This window comes from Palaemon carinicauda, chromosome 6 (genome assembly GCF_036898095.1).
Source record: "Palaemon carinicauda isolate YSFRI2023 chromosome 6, ASM3689809v2, whole genome shotgun sequence".
NCBI lineage: Eukaryota > Metazoa > Arthropoda > Malacostraca > Decapoda > Palaemonidae > Palaemon > Palaemon carinicauda.
The window spans coordinates 140,743,638-140,764,839 of NC_090730.1; the positions used below are offsets into that span (position 1 = coordinate 140,743,638).

The following is a 21,202-nucleotide window of genomic DNA, read 5'->3' on the forward strand; positions in this document are numbered from 1 at the left end:
CAGAGCAGCCATGGAGAATAGGAACCTTCTCCAAAAGTGGGGCATGACATCAGAGAGGAAATCTTCTTCAGACGGAGGTCCCCAGCCGAAGAACAAAAAGGTAAGGAGACCACATAAACCTGCACAACTTCCGGCCGTGACCATGCCCACGGTGCCTTAACTAGTAGCACAGCCTCAGACCACCTTCCAGATGGTCCCTCAACAGCTGGTAGCCCAGTCGCCAGCATTTAACCCTGGCTTTGAGAGGCAATTGACCACCTTTCGTCCATACAAAGGAAAAGGCCCAAGAAGAAGTTCCTCCGGAAACCCCTTACAGGGCAGAGGAGGACGTGGTCACGGAAACAAGTCCTCAGAACCCCCAGGCAATGAGGGTTTCCAGGTTGAGGGCAGACTGTACCACTTTCGTGATCGCTGGACCTTCGATCCCTGGGCCCACAGCCTAATCTCGAATGGACTCGGTTGGAGATGGAACAGAACTCCACCCTGTTTTCCAGAATTCTTCCAATACTCCACCCCCTCGTTAGAAGAATATACCTCAGAACTCTTGAACAAGAAGGTAATAAGGAAAGCGAAGTCCATCAAATTCCAGGGAAGGCTGTTTTGTGTTCACAAGAAAGACTCAGACAAACTCAGAGTCATTCTAGACTTGACTTCACTCAACAAGTTCATAGAGAACAACAAGTTCTGAATGCTTACTTTGCAACACATAAGGACCCTTCTACCCAAAGGGGCATACAGTCTCAATAGACCTGGCAGATGCTTACTAGCATCTGCCAGTCAGCCGCCCCCTCTCCTTCTACATAGGATTCAAGCTACAGAAGAAAAAATTTGTCTTCAGAGCAATGCCCTTCGGACTGAACACAGCCCCAAGGATATTCATGAAGCTAGCAGACACAATCGTCCAGCAGCTACGCTCCGAAGGAGTTCAAGTGGTAGCATATCTAGATGATTGGCTGGTGTGGGCAGCATCCAAGACTACTTGTCTGCAAGCAGCCGAAAAGGTGATCCAGTTCCTGGAACACCTGGGCTTCAAGATCAATCGTAAGAAGTCTTGCCTTTCTCCAACTCAGAAGTTCCAATGGTTAGGAATCCAATGGGACTTAAAGTCACACCACCTCTCCATTCCATCCAAGAAGAGGCGAGAGATAGCGAAAGCTGTCAAGAGACTAATCCGTCACAAGAGGATTTCAAGACGCCAACAGGAGAGTATTGGGGTCTCTCCAGTTTGCAGCAGTGACAGACCCAGTGCTAAAGGCACGTCTAAAGGATGCGTCAGGAGTCTGGATAAGATACGCATCAAACACTCGAAGAGATCAACGAAGGTTGACCCCGACCCTATTGCGCACGCTGTTAAAGCCGTGGTCAAAAGCCAAGAGCCTAGCACGGACAATTTCCCTGCAACCACCACAACCATCAGTGGGGATACACACGGACGCCTCCTTGGAAGGATGGGGAGGCCATTCTCACGAGAGAAAAGTGCTAGGGAATTGGTTTCACCAGTTCAAAACCTTTCACATCAACATTTTGGAGGCCATGGCAGTTTTCCTGACGTTGAAGAAACTATCCCCTCGCAGAGCAATCCACATCAGATTGGTCCTGGACAACAAAGTGATAGTAAAATGTATAAATCGACAAGGCTCGAGATCACCTCACATCAACCATGTGATATTAGCCATCGTCTACCTGGCAAGAAAGAGGGGATGGCACTTATCAGCAGTTCACCTGCAAGGGTTCCGCAATGTGACGGCGGACGCTCTATCCAGGCGAAAACCGATAGAGACAGAATGGTCCCCAGACGCAGACTCATTCTCCTTCATCTCGGAAAAAGTCCCGGAACTGCAGATCGACCTCTTCGCAACAACAAGAAACTACCTCATTATGTAGCCCCTTATACGGACCCTCAAGCAGAGGCGATAGACGCCATGTCTCTCGACTGGAACAGGTGGAATCGCATTTACCTGTTTCCACCAACCAATCTTTTGCTAAAAGTCCTCAACAAGCTAAGATCCTTCAGAGGGACAGCTGCAGTAGTGGCCCCCAAATGCCCCAAAAGCAATTGGTTCCCTCTAGTTCTAGAATTTAATCTGAAGCTGTTTCCTCTGCCGAACGCAGTTTTATCTCAACTGATCCAAAAATCGACTGTCTACGCTTCATCCTCGAGAACCAACGACCTACATATCATGATTTTCTCGCCCTAGCAGCGAACAAAGAGTTTGGAATCTCGAAGGATAAAGTTGACTTCATTAAAGAGTATAAGTCAAGTTCGACTAGGAGACAATATGAATCGTCATAGAAGAAATGGTTGTCCTTTGTGAAAACAAGGAAACCAACAGAAATATCGATAGATTTCTGTGTTGCCTTCTTCATATACAGGAATGCCTCACAACACGAAATTAATTCGTTTTGGAGTGGCTTTTGTAAAGTGATTTTTTCGTGTTGTGAGTCACATTTCACATGCAAATTGCCTAATTTGTTCCAAACCCTCCAAAACACCACATTAAGTCTCATTATAAAGCTACATTATAACCATAATGAAATACTGTACAGCCAAATACATTTGAACCATTCAATATACCTAAACTAAATGTTAATACCTGTAAATTAAGTAGGTATTACAACGTAATGTAATAATAAATGGAAAATAATACAATACATACAGTACAATATTGTACTAATATAGTTACCCCTATTATAGACTCCAACTACATTTTCTGTCTGAGCCCATTTTCCTCAGTTCTGTGACGGGTGACTATTTTATTCTAGGCCTGGCTGACAAATCTCTTTTTCTTAAAGTGAAACATTTTTCGTAAAGTGAGTCATAAAAATACTCGCATCTTGTTTCGTAGCTTGAAAATTTTGTAAGCAGAGTCTTTCGTGAATAGAGGTATGACTGTACCTACACGAACAAGGCCTGGCTTCCACCACGATTACCGCGCGTAAGTCGTCCCTGACTAGACCACATCTATACGCCTTTGAAGTGGACCTCACCAGTGAAATCTTCAATAAGATTCCAAAAGCATGTGCTAGACTTAAGCCTACAACCCCTCCAAAGCCCATCACGTGGTCCTTGGACAAAGTCTTCCACTATGCTTCAAACCTAAACAATGAGGATTGTACTCTAAAGGATCTAACACAGAAAGTTATCTTTCTGTTTGCAATAGCCTCAGGGGCTAGAGTTTGTGAAATAGTGGCCTTATCCAGAAATGAAGGCCATATTCAGTTCCTAGAGACAGGAGAACTGAACCTTTTTCCCGATCCTGCCTTTCTTGCCAAGAATGAGCTACCCACTAAGAGGTGGGGTCCTTGGAGAATCTTCCCACTGAAGGAAGATGTCTCTCTATGCCCAGTAGAGTGTCTTAAGGTCTATCTTCGAAGAACTTCAGAATTCAAGGGAGGACAGCTCTTCAGAGGCGAAACTTCAGGATCAAACCTATTCCTAAGACAACTGAGAGCGAAGCTCACCTACTTTATTCGCAGAGCGGATCCTGACACCACACCCGCAGGTCACGATGCAAGGAAAGTTGCTTCTTCGTTGAATTTTTTTCAACAAATGGACTTTGAGAGGCTCCGCTCTTATACTGGTTGGAAATCATCTTGGGTCTTCTATAAACACTATGCAAAGCAAGTACATGAAATAAAATACTTTGTGGTGGCGGCGGGTAGTGTCATAAAACCTGTCGTCTAGTGCTGCGATGAACAGTGGACTGTTTTGGGACTCAACAGTGTATCGGGTGAATGGGTATTGGTACCTTCTAGTGCAAGTCATTACGGTGATTAACAGACTGTTCTATATTGGTGTATAACCTGACCAATAACACCAGTGCCGAGTGGACATTTGCATCACAGTGTTTACGCATGTCCAAAATCTGAGCAAGTCAGACAGATTTGGTTTCACATCTCCATTGAGTGGCATTATTCCGATAATGAAATTATATATATTCTTCCCCTATAGGTCAATATATGAACCCTGATGTGTATTAATGATGGATCAGATTCTTACTTGTTGCAACTGCATTTAATAATTCATTTGCAAAATAAAGATATAAAATGTAGCTGCGTCTTAATTTTAACTCCTCAGTTGCAGGTAAATAAAACATACCAGAGTTTTATTTTATCCCTAAAGATAGAAAAAAATCTTGAATCAGTACAGATTTCGATGGTGATTAAAGGTAACCTCTAAAAAGTTTCCCTTTTGTTCCTACAGATACAAACGTTGAATCCTTATTGTTGAAGTCGACACTTTCCCTGCTGGGGGCAGGAAGCACTAAGCCAGTTCCAAGCTTAGGGGAAATCACAGTTAACTGTAATTTCACATACAGGTCTGGGAGACCAGTTAAGGGACCCATTCAAGGTAGAAGGCAAATACACAAACCCACAGATATAGTACTTTCAAGTTTATTCTCTGATAAGCTTCCATCAGGACGACATGGCCGAGCCCAAAAACTGGATTTTGAGCAAAGCGAAAAATCTATTTTTGGGTGAGATAGCCATGTCGCCCTGATAGACCCACCCTTTTGCTGACCCCACCCAAAACTACTCTATCTGCGGCTATTCCTGCTTAAAGATAAGTAAAGGAATGGTGGCCGGTAGTAGTACGGATAGGAGGTCCACTGGGTACCTAGATCGGCACCCCTTTCTTTCGCCACTCTTCCCCATTACATCAAAGAGTTAAATCTATTTGGGGGTGAAGATTGCTATGTGTCGTATCTAAAAAATACGTCCCGATATTACAGTATGCGATATCCTTAACTGGATACTCGCGCCAGGAGTTAGAATCCTGGAGACCTTCGGTTTAATTCTCTGGGAGTATCACTGTAGCAAATATCCCTTAGAAAGCTACCTAAAGGAACCTTCCATCAGGACGACATGGCTATCTCACCCAAAAATAGATTTTTCGCTTTGCTCAAAATCCATTTTATATAAAGAAAAAAATGTAATCCTGAAGCCTGCATGTGATCAGCTGATGTGATCAAAGCCAAAAGTAAAAAAAAAGGAAGTCGGCAGTACTCGATTTTTAAAACACACCCCGAATATAAAAAAATGTTTTATTATAGCGCAATTGACTCTTTAAAGAGTAGCAATTGTCTGGAATAGAAGTGTTTCCTAAGAAATAGTGGTTTGTTGACGAAATCAGATGCCGTATTTTAAGCTACTATTGAAATGGATATATACACGGTAATATTTTTTCGTTTAGTATTTAATTGACACTTTTTAAGAGAACTTATTTTGGTTTCTTCATCTATATGTAGGTATTGAATAACACCCGAGAGAGAGAGAGAGAGAGAGAGAGAGAGAGAGAGAGAGAGAGAGAGAGGAGAGAGAGAGAGAGAGAGAGAGAGGGGGGGGGTGCGGGTATGCATGTGTTTCTGTGTGTGTTCGTGGTGCGCGCCACCAAACGAGGGGTAGTTAGGGTAATGATTGTTTGTAATGGGAAAGACTGTTGGTAATTAAGGTTGTTTGTTTACGTTTTTAGCTAGGTTAGTGCTGATGAATGTCTTGGGTTGTAATCGAATGCCGTGTTTTTATTTCTTGTACTACCTGAAGCGAAGAATTGATCGCCACAACTAATAATAGTCTTGTTAATTTCATTATGAAACTCAGGTTGCCTTATGTGAACTAAGATTTTATTTCTTACAGAGAGAGAGAGAGAGAGAGAGAGAGAGAGAGAGAGAGAGAGAGAGAGAGAGAGAGAGAGAGAGAGAGAGAGAGATTTGATACCAGAAAACCTCAAATCTCTCTCTCTCTCTCTCTCTCTCTCTGTGTAAGAAATAAAATTTTAGTTCACATATGGCAACCTGAGTTTCATAATGAAATTAACAAGACTATTGTTAGTTGTGGCGATCAATTCTTCTCTCAGAGAGAAGTTTTGAAAATTATACTGGGTACAATACAAAACAAATCTTTGTAAAGTAAAACAATAGTGTTTGAAATATGACAAAATATTGTCGACTTGTTACCGAAGTTTAGGCTATTTACTGCTGATAAACGAACCTAGCCTACGTGTGAAAACCTTGAACACCCACAGGGAAAAATAAAGCTTTTATGTATACTGTACTAAACAGAAATAATGCTTTAATATACCATCAATATTAACACTAAAATTAAAATTATTGAAATGTTAAAGATAAAGATTGTCAGGAACGTAACCACAGTTCTGTTTACATTTTGTCTGCTGGACTTGCATAGTTGAAGTTGGTTTCATTGTTGATATGGAATTTTATCCTTTAATAGGCTATTTATTATGAAATTATGTTAATAAGATGTAAGGTAAATATCGTTTAGTAACATTTATTATCAAGCACTGTATTCAGAGCAACCAATATACTTGAAAACACAATAGATTCAATACATTTGTAGTGCTTGACTCCCAGACTTTGAACAGCTTCCCAGATACAGAAAATTCATTTTTGAAAAATAGCCATCGCATAATTCGAACATGCATAATTCGGGACCGTACTGTACATATATTAAGGCACTTCCCCCCATTTTGGGGGGTAGCCGACATCAAACAAATGAAAAAAGGGGACCTTTCCTCTCTACGTTCCTCCCAGTCTGACAGGGGAATCAACCGAGTTTGGCTGGTACTGCTAGGGTGCCGCAGTATACAGTATTTTAATTAATTTTTATGAACCTTCCCTGATGTTCATATTGAGTTTTCTCTGGAGGCTCAGTTTATAGACATTTACCCTTTAAATTTTAGAATATTTTCCATTTTCTTTCCTTTCAAGTAATGTAATGAAACACACTAATGGTTAGTGGCAAGAAGTGAAGCAGAGACGAGCCAAAGGCTCTTTTGTTATTTCTGTGTGTTACATTGGTTAGACACATTGTAAATGATTGATGTTTTTGGGAGGTCTGTTCACAACCCTACCAGCTCATCGCCTAACACATAGCCTGTAAGTACTATACAGTATGATATTTTGAATAGTGCAGTACTATAAATACACTATTAGTAGTTCATTTTCATTGAATGTATGAAGATTAATTTGTTCCCATCTAACAAACCTTACGTTATTTATTGTTGATTATCTTTCGGCGAAGCTGGAAGGTAGCCATTAGACTAAAAGTGCGAGGTGACAGCTGTGAGCTACATCACTTTTTTTCTTTTGGCTTGTAGAGAGCCAACGTCTCCTCTCTAGGGCCAGCGTATCAACGTGCAAGGCACAGACTTGGTGTGCATAGGGGAGACCTCGCAAGTTGATACACTAGTCCTAGACCAGAGAATTAAATATTTCTTTGGTATTCATGTTTATTGCATTCCCTGTTCTAGTCATGGAGACCACACAGCACTTACCCCCAAAATAAGTTTTTCCTTCATCAAAACTTCTTTTTTTTTTAATAATTACGTTTCTTAAATTTCATATCCTTCATGATAAGAAATTTCACATGAATATTATAAAAGGAAAAGGCATATAAGGCAGAGACTTTTGTAAAAGAGAATAATTCACTAAAGGTTAATAGAAGTCCGAGTATCTGAAGTCTTTAATTTCATAGAAAAATATATACTTTTATATAACAATCCTTCACTTTAAAATTATTATTATATAAAATGTGGCAGGATGCAAATATCAAGAATGAAATGATGATGAACATTTATATTACAATTCTCAACACATTTAAAATTAACATCTATAACCAATCTTTAGTAAACATTAACTTTCTTGTTTACCATTCACTCATTCAAAGGTGCAAGCAGTCAAGAACAATGAATCATATGTATGAAACATAAATTACAATGTTCCAGGAAGAAATTATCTTTTTTTTAATTATTAGTCTCTCATGAAGTATTTCAGTCAAAGAAACATCTCAAATATTATCACAGAGTATCTCCTTGAATAATGGTCACTGTTGGCTGTGTAGAGGAAGATATACTGATTGAACAAAATGGAAGCTACAAAGAAAGTTGGCTATCTCCTCAGCTTTGTATAGGAATATTCACAAACAACTTTTAGGTATGTCATAATTATGCTTTGTTTCAAAATAGATATACTGTATATAAACTCATTAATACACAAATAGTTTACAAATATTCAACTTTATTTTCTATCCCAGAGTAATATCTTTATAAGTGTTTAAATGTTCATTATTCAAGGAGATGCAAGTGAAATAGAGAAAGGTGGTACAATATTTTTGTTCTTTTAATAATATTACAGTTATGGATGACATATAATCTTGGGTACCCTACTAAGAGAATACAATGATAGTTGACTCTTTTGCTCATGAGAGAAAAAGGGAAAGCATACTCTAGTAAGAGAATACAATACAATTATAGTTGACTTTTCTACTTTTGACTATATGGTTGTATAATCAAAGTAGAAATATGAATCTTACTTCAGTGTTTGCAATATAACCATGTTATGCCCTAAAACTGTATCTTTCATGTCAAAGCCTACACTAATACAGTAATCATTATGAGTGCTTAAATTTTCTGAATGATTCACTGAGAGAAATATAGCTTGTATTAGGATTTTAACATTCCATGGTGAAAATCATTATAATTACAAGCTGCATAAACCTCAGAATGTTATGTCATCCTCACAGGGGTTTACCATTTGTGTAGTATTTTAAGGCTGCAGCTGCATTGCTTTCTACCTTGTCTTTGCATCCACTCCCTTATGCCTCTTACCCCTTACCTTTCAACTCCTTTATCTTTTACCTTGCTAAAATTTTCATCTTTCATTTAAAATCAAATTATTAGGATAGACTTTGTGAGTCTATGAATGTGACATAATTGATATGCAAATATGTTAATCAGCAAATAATCAAAATTATTATTTTCATACATCATGCTAACATGAACAAAAACATAATACAGAAATGAATAAATATTCAGAATTTATTTTTAAAAATCAAGTAAAGTCATAGTTTCAACCAACGCTTGATAATTAATATTTTTCGCCTCATTACTTTTTCTCGAGATATAAAAGAAAAAAAATGCTCTAATCCATTAACAATTTTTGATTAAGCTGGTATTTGAAAATGAATATTGTTATCCCTATAGATTTGTTTTATTTTCTAATTTCCAAGGACATCTTAATTGTGCCTTGTAAGTGTTGCTCCTGTTTGGGATTTTTTTTTTTATGCAATACATTGTGCGTAAAAATGTCTATCGTCTTTTTATTTTATGTACTGAATTGTGGATGGCAAAAAGGCTGGAACTTGGTAGGTTCTCTTACTTCATGATTATCCAATTAACTGATTACTTTCGCCAACTTTGTTGCGAAGGTTATATTTTAATAGGTGTGTATTTGTTTGTATGTCTGTCTGCATTTTTTTTTATTCACATAACTTAAAAACTAGTTTGACTGAATCTCATGAAATTTTGTGGGATGATTGGCTATGATCCGAGGATAATTTGATTAGATTTTGGGATTGGTTGGGTCGAAAGTCAAAGCCAAGGTGTCAAAAAGGTCAAAAACATCTTTTTGCCATATCGTGGCCAATTTTAATCTGATTTGCATGAAATGTGCATAATTCAATTACCTATACAATATTATGATATACATTTGTGATGTCATTGATAAAAGTGCCAGTGGCGAAGGTATGCGCACTACCGAGTGCCCCTAATAGTTTTGGGATGTAGTCATCCTTCTATGAAACTCTAGGTTGATTGTAATGGCTTCTGTAGTGCAGACATGTTAGTATTTGCTGGGCTTATTTTGATGTTATTGGAACGGTATCACTGAGGTTATAGTGGAACTTCTTAAGGACTATTGGTTTCTTCATGAACATTCGGTTGCTTCCTATAAGTATGAAATGTCTAAGTGTGAAACTGCCATAGTTTCACAGGAAGCTAGATGGCATTAGTATTGTCATCACTCACTACCAATCCCAAAATCTCAAGTCTTATAAAGGGATTTTGACGAAGGAAAAATCTATTTCTAGGGAGAGACCTGTGGCGGCCGGTGAAAAGAGTCCTTCTTATATACCTTTTCTGATAAAACCTTCCAATTATACCAGAGAAAGATAAAAGCATGGAATGCTTAGGTTACAACCCTCGCGCGAGCACCTTTTGGGTGTCGTGTATAAAGCAAAGGCGCGTGAAATCCACTATTCACAGGTTGTCTTCCATTTAGTTAATTCCTTCGTCAAAGGGATGGGCCGATACAAAGGCCCTAGCCAACCACCAGCGCCACACCACCCACGCCACGACGCGAGCGCCATCTGAACAACATCCTTCTTTTTGGACTTGTTAGCGTTGAATGTTTTTGTGGTGCTCTAGACCTTTTTTAACATTCGTGGATTTATTTCGTCATGTCCGAAGCTCCATCTTCACACATTCCAATGTTAAGTACCATAGTTTGTTTTGACAGCTATATATATATATATAAAAAAAAAAAAATATTGACCAAATTTTGTTATTCAAATATAAGATTCTATAGCCTACAATATGCATATTCACTTTTTCTATTAAAAAAAAAAAAAAAAAAAACCCATATGAAAGGAAGTTACCTTCCAGTGACGTCTATACTGTACTGTACACTAAATTGATGAAATGCATATGAAAATTTCAAGTGCTAAGAGAATTCCCATATGAAAATAACCACAAAATGATAATTTTTTTGTGGGGCTCTGAATATCTCCTATATTTGAAAGTGATAGACAACGCTTTCGATAATCAAGATCAGATTACAGTGGTTGAAAGGTCATTATTATTGCGAGTTGATTGATCCGTCTTTTAACATCTGCAACTTTTGATTCTATTGAAAATAAGAGAGTTAGCTAACTAAAATACATAACTTTTTTTTTCACGCTTCTTTAGTTTTTCAGGTTAAGGGCATCGAAATCGAGGCCCCCCCACCCCCATTGGTAAATAAGGGGACCCAGCCCCTATGCTAAGGTAAACAGTTTCTCTCACTTGACTCATTCTGTTTCCCCCACCAAAAGTTTAGCATTGTTGTATGCGAGGTTAGGGAATGGGTCACAAATGCACAATTACTGCCAATCCCCTTGGTAAGGAAAGACAGGGTGGCCCATATGTTTGGTTAGGTTAGGGAAGGTCAGAGGGCTTGCACGACAACTTGACCCTTAGGTGGGTGTGTTCAGGCTAGACAGCTTCTTATTACTGTTCTTTAGGGAGGTCGTGTATCTAAAAATATTAATTTCCCATGAAAACTCAAATTTGTTCGTACACACTACAGTATAGGGTAGTAGCAATATTTATTTTGTATCTTAAATCTGGTCCTGGTTGAAACGAATTTTACTAAAAATTAAATACTTTTCTTTAGTGAGTATTATAATGGTTTGTCTGATTTTTATTTTGAGTATAGATTATGATTTAGTATATTTTTGACTTGACAAATGAATACTAATAACACTTAGGTCAAAAGTGAATTCTTAAAGCTTTGGAATACTGTAAAGTATTTCAAAAGATGAAATGGTAGAAAATTAAGCCATATGTCAAAGCTTACAAAAAAATGAAAATTGTAGGCTGTTACAAATGTTAAAAGGTTTTTAATAATAAACTTCCAACTTTATTACATTCTCCTATGACATAAGGTAACAGTAAACTTACAAGCTGTAAAATTTTTTCATATTATAAATTTTTTTTCTAATATTAAATCACTTTATTCCATGATATAATCATTCAGATTTTTACCCTAAAACATGGTAATGAATTGTAAGGTACAACACCCATATTTTGCCATATATCCTCTAAAGTCTGAACACTGCATTATGATATTATGAAATTAAGTGATATTTTACCTGTTAACAAAAAATCTCATGTGTAAAATAAATTTTCTTGAAAAAAATTGAGAATAATGATCTCTTTACCTCTTATAAACAAATTCCTAACAAAAGCAATTACTTGAATTTTTAAATTTAACACAACAAACTTTTGTTAATTTATCCTCTACCAGATAAACTGCAAAAGCAAAGAAAGTATATTTAAAATTTTGGAACATTCATTCTTCCCATAAATGGGCTGAATAGTTCTGCAATGCAGGACAGTATTTCATAAGCAAACACTAAAATAGAGCAATGGGTACTATGGCAATATCAGACTGGTTAGGTGTAAATAATTACCTGCAGCTTTAAATTAAATTTTGCAGTGAAATTTTGCAGCTTGTTTTTATAGATGACCTTCATATGGAAAGTATCAGGATTTTTCTGTTGGATTTAATCTTTTTGTTCACCATCATACTATATTTATAATTTAATGAATAGAAGAGCAATATAATTGCAATGAAACCTGAAAATAAATGCATTAACCACCAAAGTATTTACTAAAGTGAAATCAGGTTTAGAATATTGTATGCACATCAATAAAAAAATGGATATTATGCAGAATACCTCTTTTGACTTGAAATTACTGTACAATTATAAAATAAAAGTGAAAAATGAGCCGTAAAAATATCCATGATAAGAAACTGCTGTAACTAGACGATAATCATTTACTGTGCCACAGTGTTATATTCTCGTTCACTTCTTAAATGAGCAATGTTCGAACCTAGAAAAAGACATCAATTACTGATTAGTATAACAAGTACAAACAACAGGGAAATTACAAGATTTAGATTTCCTGTACCACAAAAGCTTTTGAAGGTTTGAAATGTTTATGTAACTAATGATGTGTTTGTGGATTTTGGATACTGTAAAAGAATGGGTGTGGTGTCATTAATGATAAAATTGAAGGAACTCCCAGATTCCTAGCTTATACATATTAATTTTAAATATTTAACTTAGCCGGTGAATATATAATAGCTGAGCCTCCGGCGGCTCGACAGAAAAACACACAAAAACTCGCGAGCGATCGCTATGAAGGTTGCGGGTGTGCCCACTAGCGCCAACTATCGGCCAGATACCGCATATACATGTAAACAGACCCAATTTTTCTCTGTCGGCCTTAACGACAAGACGTATCAATACTCGCTGTATAACCTGGAGTTTTCTCAACATATTTGGTGAAGTACTTCCTTTTGGTTTGAGCTTTCGCAGTGCAGGTGTTTTATCTTCAACTTAAATCTTGAACTCGTTTTTGGATAGATTTAATTTTTGATGACTTTGGATTGTTTTTTGGACTTTCTTTGACTTTTAAATGGCCGACCCTTCCCTTAGTACGGAAGTGTGTTTTAGGCTTTTAGCAATTATCTTATCACGTTATAAATTGTTGTTGTTAACTATATATTTTATATCTCAACCGCCTTTATTAGGCCTCTTCGATTAGCTTTCCATTTATAATAAACATCAAGATAAATTTTAATGATTTGTTTATATGCGACCTTTCCTATTCCTCCTCTAATCCGAGAGTAGGCGGTCCTAACTTGGAAACCGAAGTTAAACAATGTTAAGCCCTTTCAATTGTAAATAACTTTTACAGAGCAAATGATTTTAAACTTATTAAATAAATATTTTTTAGTAAATATTTTATGAAAGATTTTCTTTGAATAGTCTTCGTACAGTTTCAAAGATGAACTAACGTTTAGTTTCTTTATGCTACGCAGTTTGCGCTCTATCGTTACGATAGAGAGAGAGAGAATCACGGTTTCACTTTGCAGAAAGAGTAAATCAATTCTGACGTTTTGTTCATTCTTCTTTCAAACTTAAATGTTTTAAATACTATTTTAAAGGAACTTGTTAATTGAAAAACCTTTCAGTTTTTTCCTTTGGTCAAATAACCTGTTTATTGACGAAAGGTAAGTGGGCTCTTCTCTTCGGTGCGAAATCAAGAGAGAGAGAGAGGAAGAAAGAACGTTCCGATCTTTATTCTCGTCCCAAGCGAGTAACGTTGTTCTCGAGTCAGTTTTTTACTCTCGTCCCTAGTCTCTGTACGGGGAGAAAGGATAAAACGTTTTTAGTTTTTATTCTCGTCCCAAGGCACTGTACGGTGAGAGATTGAAAACGTAGTTTTGAATGAACTAGTGTTTAGTCTCCTTCCCAGCCACTGATCTTTTTATCTTAAAATAGGTTTACTGTTTTTTGCTTGTATTAATGTGCTTACATTATACGACTGATTTCGCAATTATAACCTTTTGATGAGGGTAGAATTGCGTGCTTCAGGTAGAAATCAGTTTTATTCATACCTAATGTGAATTGTTGTAAAATTCGATTTCAGTGAAGTAAGTGCAAAACAGAAAATCGTAGTGATAAAGTGATAATTGCGCAAAGTGTTATCAGTGTTGCGACCGAGGGTTCGTCTGTTCGTGCCTGTCGTTCACCTAGTCCGAGACCTCTTGCAAGCTCCCAAGCCCAGGGGAGAAGTAATGTCGTACGACTTATGGGTTCGAGAGGACTTGATCAGCGAACAGACGTTCCCTCTATGGTTTCAGGCGTGTCTCATCAACACCGCCCCTACCATAAGACGAGCGAGACGATTTTCTCCTCGTCATCCGAAGGCTTTTCGCATAAGAAACCGTGGAACAAGGTTTCGAGGCCCTTTAAGCGAAAGTCAGTCCTTTCAGGACAGGTCCAGCGTCCTGGTTGTAACCATTAGGACAGCTGTGACCCTATGCAGTCATCGGAAGACTGCTCGCCGCCTAAACAAAAGCGTAACACAGGCTCCGAGAGTCTTTTTGTAGGCAAGGTTTTGCAGTCACAGACGTTACCCTCGTCTCTTACCGCAACCATTCCCGTTGATCCTAAATGGGTTGTACGGCAAGACATGCAGAATAAGCTTGCCTCTCTTATGGAGGACTATTCTGTTGAGCAGGTTCACGATGATCCTCGCCGCTTAGCTGATCGAGATCTTGGCCGTCAGCCGCCCAAACGAGCCTTTGCTCGTCCTGTTGACATTGACGTTACAAAGTCACGTCAATCGTGTTTTGTAGAGCCTCACTCGATGCAGTCCTGTGTTGACTCTCAGCCGCTTGTGGACGTTCAGGTGCTGCCGCTTGCTCTTGTTGACGTTCAGGACGTTCACCAACCAGCAGAGTTGACTTGTTTTGACGTTGAGCGTCAAGCACCGCAGTCAAGAGTTGTTTTGACTGCTCAGTCTAAGCAGTCAAGGCAGTCTCGAGTTGACGTCGAACGTCCTCCCGCACCTGTTGTTGTTACTGGTCAGTCCTTTAAGCAGTTACATGACATAGCGTCCTTGACTGCTACTGATTGCTCCTTTGCATGTGGACTCTGCTTGTCAAGCATTGCCACCACGGCAGGTCTCTCCCTTGCTTGAGACTCGGCTATTGTCGGACAAGGTTCCTTCAGATGAGGAAGTTGCTGATCCCCCTCCTACTGATATTCCCTTGAGGACTCTGTCAGACGGAGAGGAGCCTAAAGCTGCTCAGCCCTCTATGGACTTTAAATAAATCATGCTGATTTTTAAGGATCTTTGTCCGGATCTTTTTGTAACTGCTGCTCCTCGTTCGCCTAAACGTCAGAGTTTACACTAGGCCTAGCTACTTCGAAGCCGTTGTTTTATAAGCTAGTGCTCTCTCGCTCTTCTAAGAGAGCTTTACGTTTGCTAGGCGACTGGTTAATCACCAGGAGGAGTTTGGGGGAGACAGCCTTTGCTTTCCCTACTTTTAAGCTGGCTTATAGAGCGAGAGTCTGATATGACACGGGAGAAGTTCTCGGCTTGGGAGTTCCTGCCTCTGCCCAGATAGACTTCTCAAACCTCATAGACTCTCCCTGGCGCCTGGCCATGAGACGCTCCAAGATTTTATGGTCGACTTTAGAGCTAGACCATCTCCTGTTAGGAGTTTTTTTCGAGCGTTTGAAGTTTTGCTGTACAATTATGTCATGCATAAACAAGGCTTTCAGGGATGGCTCCAATGATCTGACAGCCACGTTCTCTGCAGGAACAAGTCCCTCAGGGATGGCTCCAATGATCTGGCAGCCATGTTCACTGCAGGAGTACGTAAGAGGCAAGTGCGCTCAATGTATTCATTGTCAAGACAAACTTCACGATGAAGTCTACCAGGCTGTCTTGACAGCATTAATGGAAGGCGACTGGATGTCTCTATCGACCTTCAGGAGGCATACTTCCACATTCCTATACACCTGGATTCCCAACCGTTTCTGAGGTTTGTTTACAGGAATGTGGGGTACCAGTTTCGAGCCCTGTGCTTTGGCCTCAGTCCTGCTCCTCTCGTGTTTACGAGGCTCATGAGGAATGTGGCAAAATCCCTCCATCTATCGGGGATCCGAGCCTCCCTGTACTTGGACGACTGGCTTCTCAGAGCATCGTCCAGTCTTCGCTGTCTGCAGGATCTACATTGGACGTTGAGTCTGGCCAGGGAGTTGGGACTTTTGGTCAACCTAAAAGTCCCAACTGATCCCATCCCAGATTATTCTATATTTGGGGATGGAGATTCGCAGTCCAGTTTTTTTCGGGCTTTTCCGTCTGCCATCCGAATAGAACAAGCCCTGCTCGAAGTCTAACTAATGCTGAAAAGAGAACGTTTGTTCAGTCAGGAGTTGGAACAGTCTCGTAGGGACTCTCTCATCCCTGGAGCAGTTTGTCTCACTAGGGAGACTACACCTTCTGCCTCTCCGGTTCCATCTAGCCTCTCACTGGAACTAGGACAAGACGTTAGAGACGGTATCATTCCCAGTCTCCGAACCAGTAAAGGCATGCCTTAAATGGTGGGACAGCAATATCAGTCTGAGAGAGGGACTATCCCTAGCAGTCAAGAACCCAAACCACGTGTTGTTCTCAGATGCGTCGGATTTGGGTTGGGGTGCGACCCTGGACGGTCGGGAATGCTCGGGTCTGTGGACCTCAAGTCAGAAGAGCATGCACATCAACGGCAAGGAGCTATTAGCAGTCCACTTGGCCTTGATGATATTCGAAAGCTTCTTCGAAACTAAGTGGTAGAGGTCAACTCAGACAACACCACAGCTTTGGCGTACATCTCCAAGCAAGGAGGCACACACTCCTTCACGCTGCTCGAGATCGCAAGGGACCTTCTCTTATGGTCAAGAAATCGAGGCATCTCCCTGTTGACGAGATTCATCCAGGGGGACTTGAACGTCCTGGCAGACTGTCTCAGTCGGAGGGGTCAGGTGATACCCACGGAATGGACCCTCCACAAGGACGTGGGCAAGAGTCTTTGGGCTACTTGGGGTCAACCCACCATAGACCTCTTTGCCTCCTCGTTGACCAAAAGGTTACCAATCTATTGCTCTCCAGTCCTCGATACAGAAGCAATCCACATAGACGCGTTTCTACTGGATTGGTCTCTTCTGGACTTATATGCATTCCCACCATTCAAGATAGTCAACAAGGTACTGCAGAAGTTCGCCTCTCACGAAGGGACAAGGTTGACGTTGGTTGCTACCCTCTGGCCCGCGAGAGAATGGTTCACCGAGGTACTTCAATGGCTGGTAGACTTTCCAAGAAGTCTTCCTCTAAGGGTAGATCTGTTACGTCAGCCCCACGTAAAGAATGTCCATCAAAGCCTCCCCGCTCTTCGTCTGACTTCCTTCAGACTATCGAAAGGCTCTCAAGAGCTCGAGGCTTTTCGAAGGAGGCAGCCAGTGCGATTGCAAGAGCGAGGAGAGCTTCTACCATTAGAGTATACCAGTCGAAGTGGGAAGTCTTTCGAGACTGGTGCAAGTCAGCATCTGTGTCCTCGTCCAGTACCTCTGTAGCCCAAATCGCAGATTTTCTTTTACATCTGAGAAAGGTTCGCTCCCTTTCAGCTCCCACGATTAAGGGCTACAGGAGCATGTTGGCTTCGGTCTTTCGACATAGAGGCTTAGATCTTTCCAACAATAAAGATCTCCAAGATCTCCTTAAGTCTTTCGAGACCTCTAAGGAACGTCGTTTGGCAACTCCTGGATGGAACTTAGACGTGGTCCTAAGGTTCCTCATGTCAGACAGGTTTGAGCCATTACATTCAGCCTCCCTGAAGGATCTCATCCTCAAGACACTTTTCCTAGTGTGCTTGGCTTCGGCTTAAAGGGTCAGTGTACTTCATGCCTTCAGTAAGAACATCGGCTTTTCTACAGAAAAAGCCACTTGTTCACTTCAACTTGGTTTCCTGGCCAAAAATGAACTGCCTTCTCGTCCTTGGCCTAAATCTTTTGATATTCCTTGCTTATCAGAGATCGTAGGCAACGAACTGGAAAGAGTATTATGTCCTGTTAGAGCTCTTAAGTTCTATTTAGCTCGTACTTAGTCATTACGAGGTAAATCTGAGGCATTATGGTGCTCAGTTAAGAAACCATCATTGCCTATGGCAAAGAATGCTTTGTCATATTTTATCAGATTTTTAATACGAGAAGCTCATTCTCACTTGAATGAGAAAGACCGATGTTTGCTTAAGGTTAAGACGCACGAAGTTAGAGCTATAGCAACCTCCGTGGCCTTCAAGCAAAATAAATCTCTGCAAAGTATTATGGACGCGACTTTTTGGAGAAACAAGTCAGTGTTCGCGTCATTTTACTTAAAAGATGTTCAGACTCTTTACGAGGACTGCTACACACTGGGTCCATTCGTTGCAGCGAGTGCAGTAGTGGGTGAGGGTTCTACCACTACATTACCCTAATTCCAATATCCTTTTTAATCTGTCTCTTGAAATGTTTTTAATATTGTTTTTTGGGTTGTACGGAAGGCTAAGAAGCCTTTCGCATCCTAGTTGATTTGGCGGGTGGTCAAAGTCATTTCTTGAGAGCGCCCAGATTAGGGGTTTTGATGAGGTCCTGTTGTATGGGTTGCAGCCCTTAATACTTCAACTCCTGGGAGTCTTTCAGCATCCTAAGAGGATCGCTGGGCTTCGTGAGGAAGACAGACTAATAAGGTAGAGTAATCGTCTAAGTCAACTTCCTTACCAGGTACCTTTATATATTTGGGTTTTGTTATGATATAACTGTCAAAAACTCTAAGCATATACGCTGTAAACTTAATTAACTCTGGTCTCTACCCACCACCATGGGTGTGAATCAGCTATTATATATTCACCGGCTAAGTTAAATATTTAAAAATGATATTTTAATTATAAAATAAATTTTTGAATATACTTACCCGGTGAATATATAAATTAAAGGCCCCCCCTTCCTCCCCGATAGAGACCCAGCGGGATGAGAAAAATTGGGTCTGTTTACATGTATATGCGGTATCTGGCCGATAGTTGGCGCTAGTGGGCACACCCGCAACCTTCATAGCGATCGCTCGCGAGTTTTTGTGTGTTTTTCTGTCGAGCCGCCGGAGGCTCAGCTATTATATATTCACCGGGTAAGTATATTCAAAAATTTATTTTATAATTAAAATATCATGTTTCTTCATACTTATTGTTTGTTTCAAAATGTCATGTAATTTGAGACTGATGTTTTCCTGATTCATACTCTTATTATTTCCTATACCATTCAGTTTTCAAGATTAAATTTGTAAACTCGTAAAGTACAGTGGATCATTGCAGTCCCCTTTTTTGGACCATATCCATAAAGAAACACTACTTTTTAGATATTCCCTCAGAGCAAGTAATTCCTCCACTCTTGATGATGGACCCTTCTTGAGATACCTCATCTCCAACAGTTTCTCTTACCAAATAGAAGGAGATACACCCAAGCACAATCTGTTACTCACCTTAGGTCGAGGCATCCCTCCTGACTTGGCGCAAGGAAGTCTAGCCTGATGTTGGTGCTGCTAACAGCACCCATTCCCATGAGCCAAATCAGGTAGTTACCAGAATGTCCTCAGAGCAAGTGATTCCTCCACTCTTGATGAGGGACCCTTCTTGAGATACCTCATCTCCAACAGTTTCCCTTACCAAACAGGAGGTCAACCCAAGCCAAAGCAGGTAGTTACCATAATGTCCTCTTCCACTCTCTAAACGTTGTCTCCACCAGGCCCCACCTAGACCATCTGAACCCTGGGCATCACTTTCTTGAAGAAAGTTCAATTGATCCTTGCAGCCGTACATGAACAGCTCGTTTGTTCCTACATGACATGCATACTCTTATCATTTAATTAGGGAGATTAATTCGGCGCAAGCTGGAATTGGTCGTTGAATAACATGATGAGCTGTTACTTGACTGGAACAGATGTGGGACAAAGCTCTACCCCCATTAGTTTGCTCTCTTTCCACTTTTTGCTTTGACCATTGTGCTGTTTATAGTGCTCTGTTTTGATTGTTGATGACATGGAATGGAACCAGAAAATTTGCATTGTATTTTTTGTCGGGCATATCTGTTCGCAGATATCCCCTCGTGCAGAGTTTCGATCGTGGCAGGCTTACCCTCTGAAGGGAAAGAAGCAAGTTTGGTGTTTGTTGGGTCAGACTGAAGAAAATACTAGTAAAGGCTGTGGCTGCTGCTGGCTCTTCCGGGAGTGTAATTGCTGCTGACATTCCTGGATCGGTCCCCCAAGGAATAAGAAGCATGGGCCATGACAGTGCATTTCAACATCAGCTTCCTTTTCAGGTTTTTGCAGGTGTGCTGGTATCCTGCAGAGGCTAAAGGAACTTCTGATTTGACTGCACAGGCTGTTGACGACAAAGTTGACCTAAGGAAGGCTTGGGCTTCCTTAGGTCTTTCAGGTAGGCTCTACCTGAGTGTTTTGAGGGAGGTGGTAGCTAAGACTGCTTCTCTCCCCGGTATTCCCTTCACATGTTGGTAATCTTGTGGCTCCAGGTGTGAAGAGCGTGGTGGTGTACCCTTGGTGTCAGGGAACCAGGGTGTCGGCAAGTCTCGTGCTGTTGACCCCAACCATCTGGGAGGGGTCGGTGGCAAGGCTTCAGGGCTGGTTGAAGGTAAGATTGAAGGTTGGGGGCGAGGCCTCTAGGCTGGTTAAAGGTAAGTCTAAGATTAAATATAAGGAACATGATAGCTCTGTCCCTGGTGTGACACAGTGCTCCTTACCCCTTCCCCTGCCCATACTACTGACCCTTATACCAGGGTTTGTCTCCTCCCTCAGTGTCATTGGTTGTGCCTTTGGCCCTCTTGTTGACAGGTCGCCGGGACTTGTGAGTGTGGCGTCCTCTTTCCGTGTCATTGCCCCTAAAATTTGTGGCTCCTGTGAGAGCAACACGTGTGGTTTCTCCTCCTGCGTGAGTGTTGTCGGCGGTGGTCGGACAGACCTCAATCGCTCTGCTTACAGAAATAGTATCTGGAACTAGGAAGAGGAAGAATCGTGCACATTGTTGTTCTTCATCCACCTTCTCATTGTTGTTCTGTGACTCTGATTATGCCTCATGCGCTGAAGAAAAGGAAGAAACAGTCTAGGAAGGCCAACTGTAGTTGCAGGGACAAGAATGAATCACCGTGTCACCACTTATCTTTCAAAAGATGCCAGGGCTGGGCCCGGATACTGGTGTCCCGG

The 21,202-nt window shown here is 40.5% G+C and overlaps 2 protein-coding genes across 3 annotated transcripts in view; one reads left to right on the forward strand and one right to left on the reverse strand.

The window, feature by feature from the left end:
- l(3)87Df (lethal (3) 87Df) overlaps window positions 1-21,202 on the forward strand; it is a 101,336-nt gene that overhangs the window by 63,733 nt on the left and 16,401 nt on the right. The gene's annotated exons all lie outside the window — the stretch shown is intronic.
- LOC137642681 (centrosomal protein of 135 kDa-like) overlaps window positions 11,255-21,202 on the reverse strand; it is a 495,143-nt gene continuing 485,195 nt past the window's right edge. Inside the window, exon 29 of the mRNA XM_068375458.1 lies at window positions 11,255-12,451. The gene's annotated coding sequence lies outside the window, so the exon portion shown is untranslated. The remainder of the gene's footprint in view (window positions 12,452-21,202) is intronic.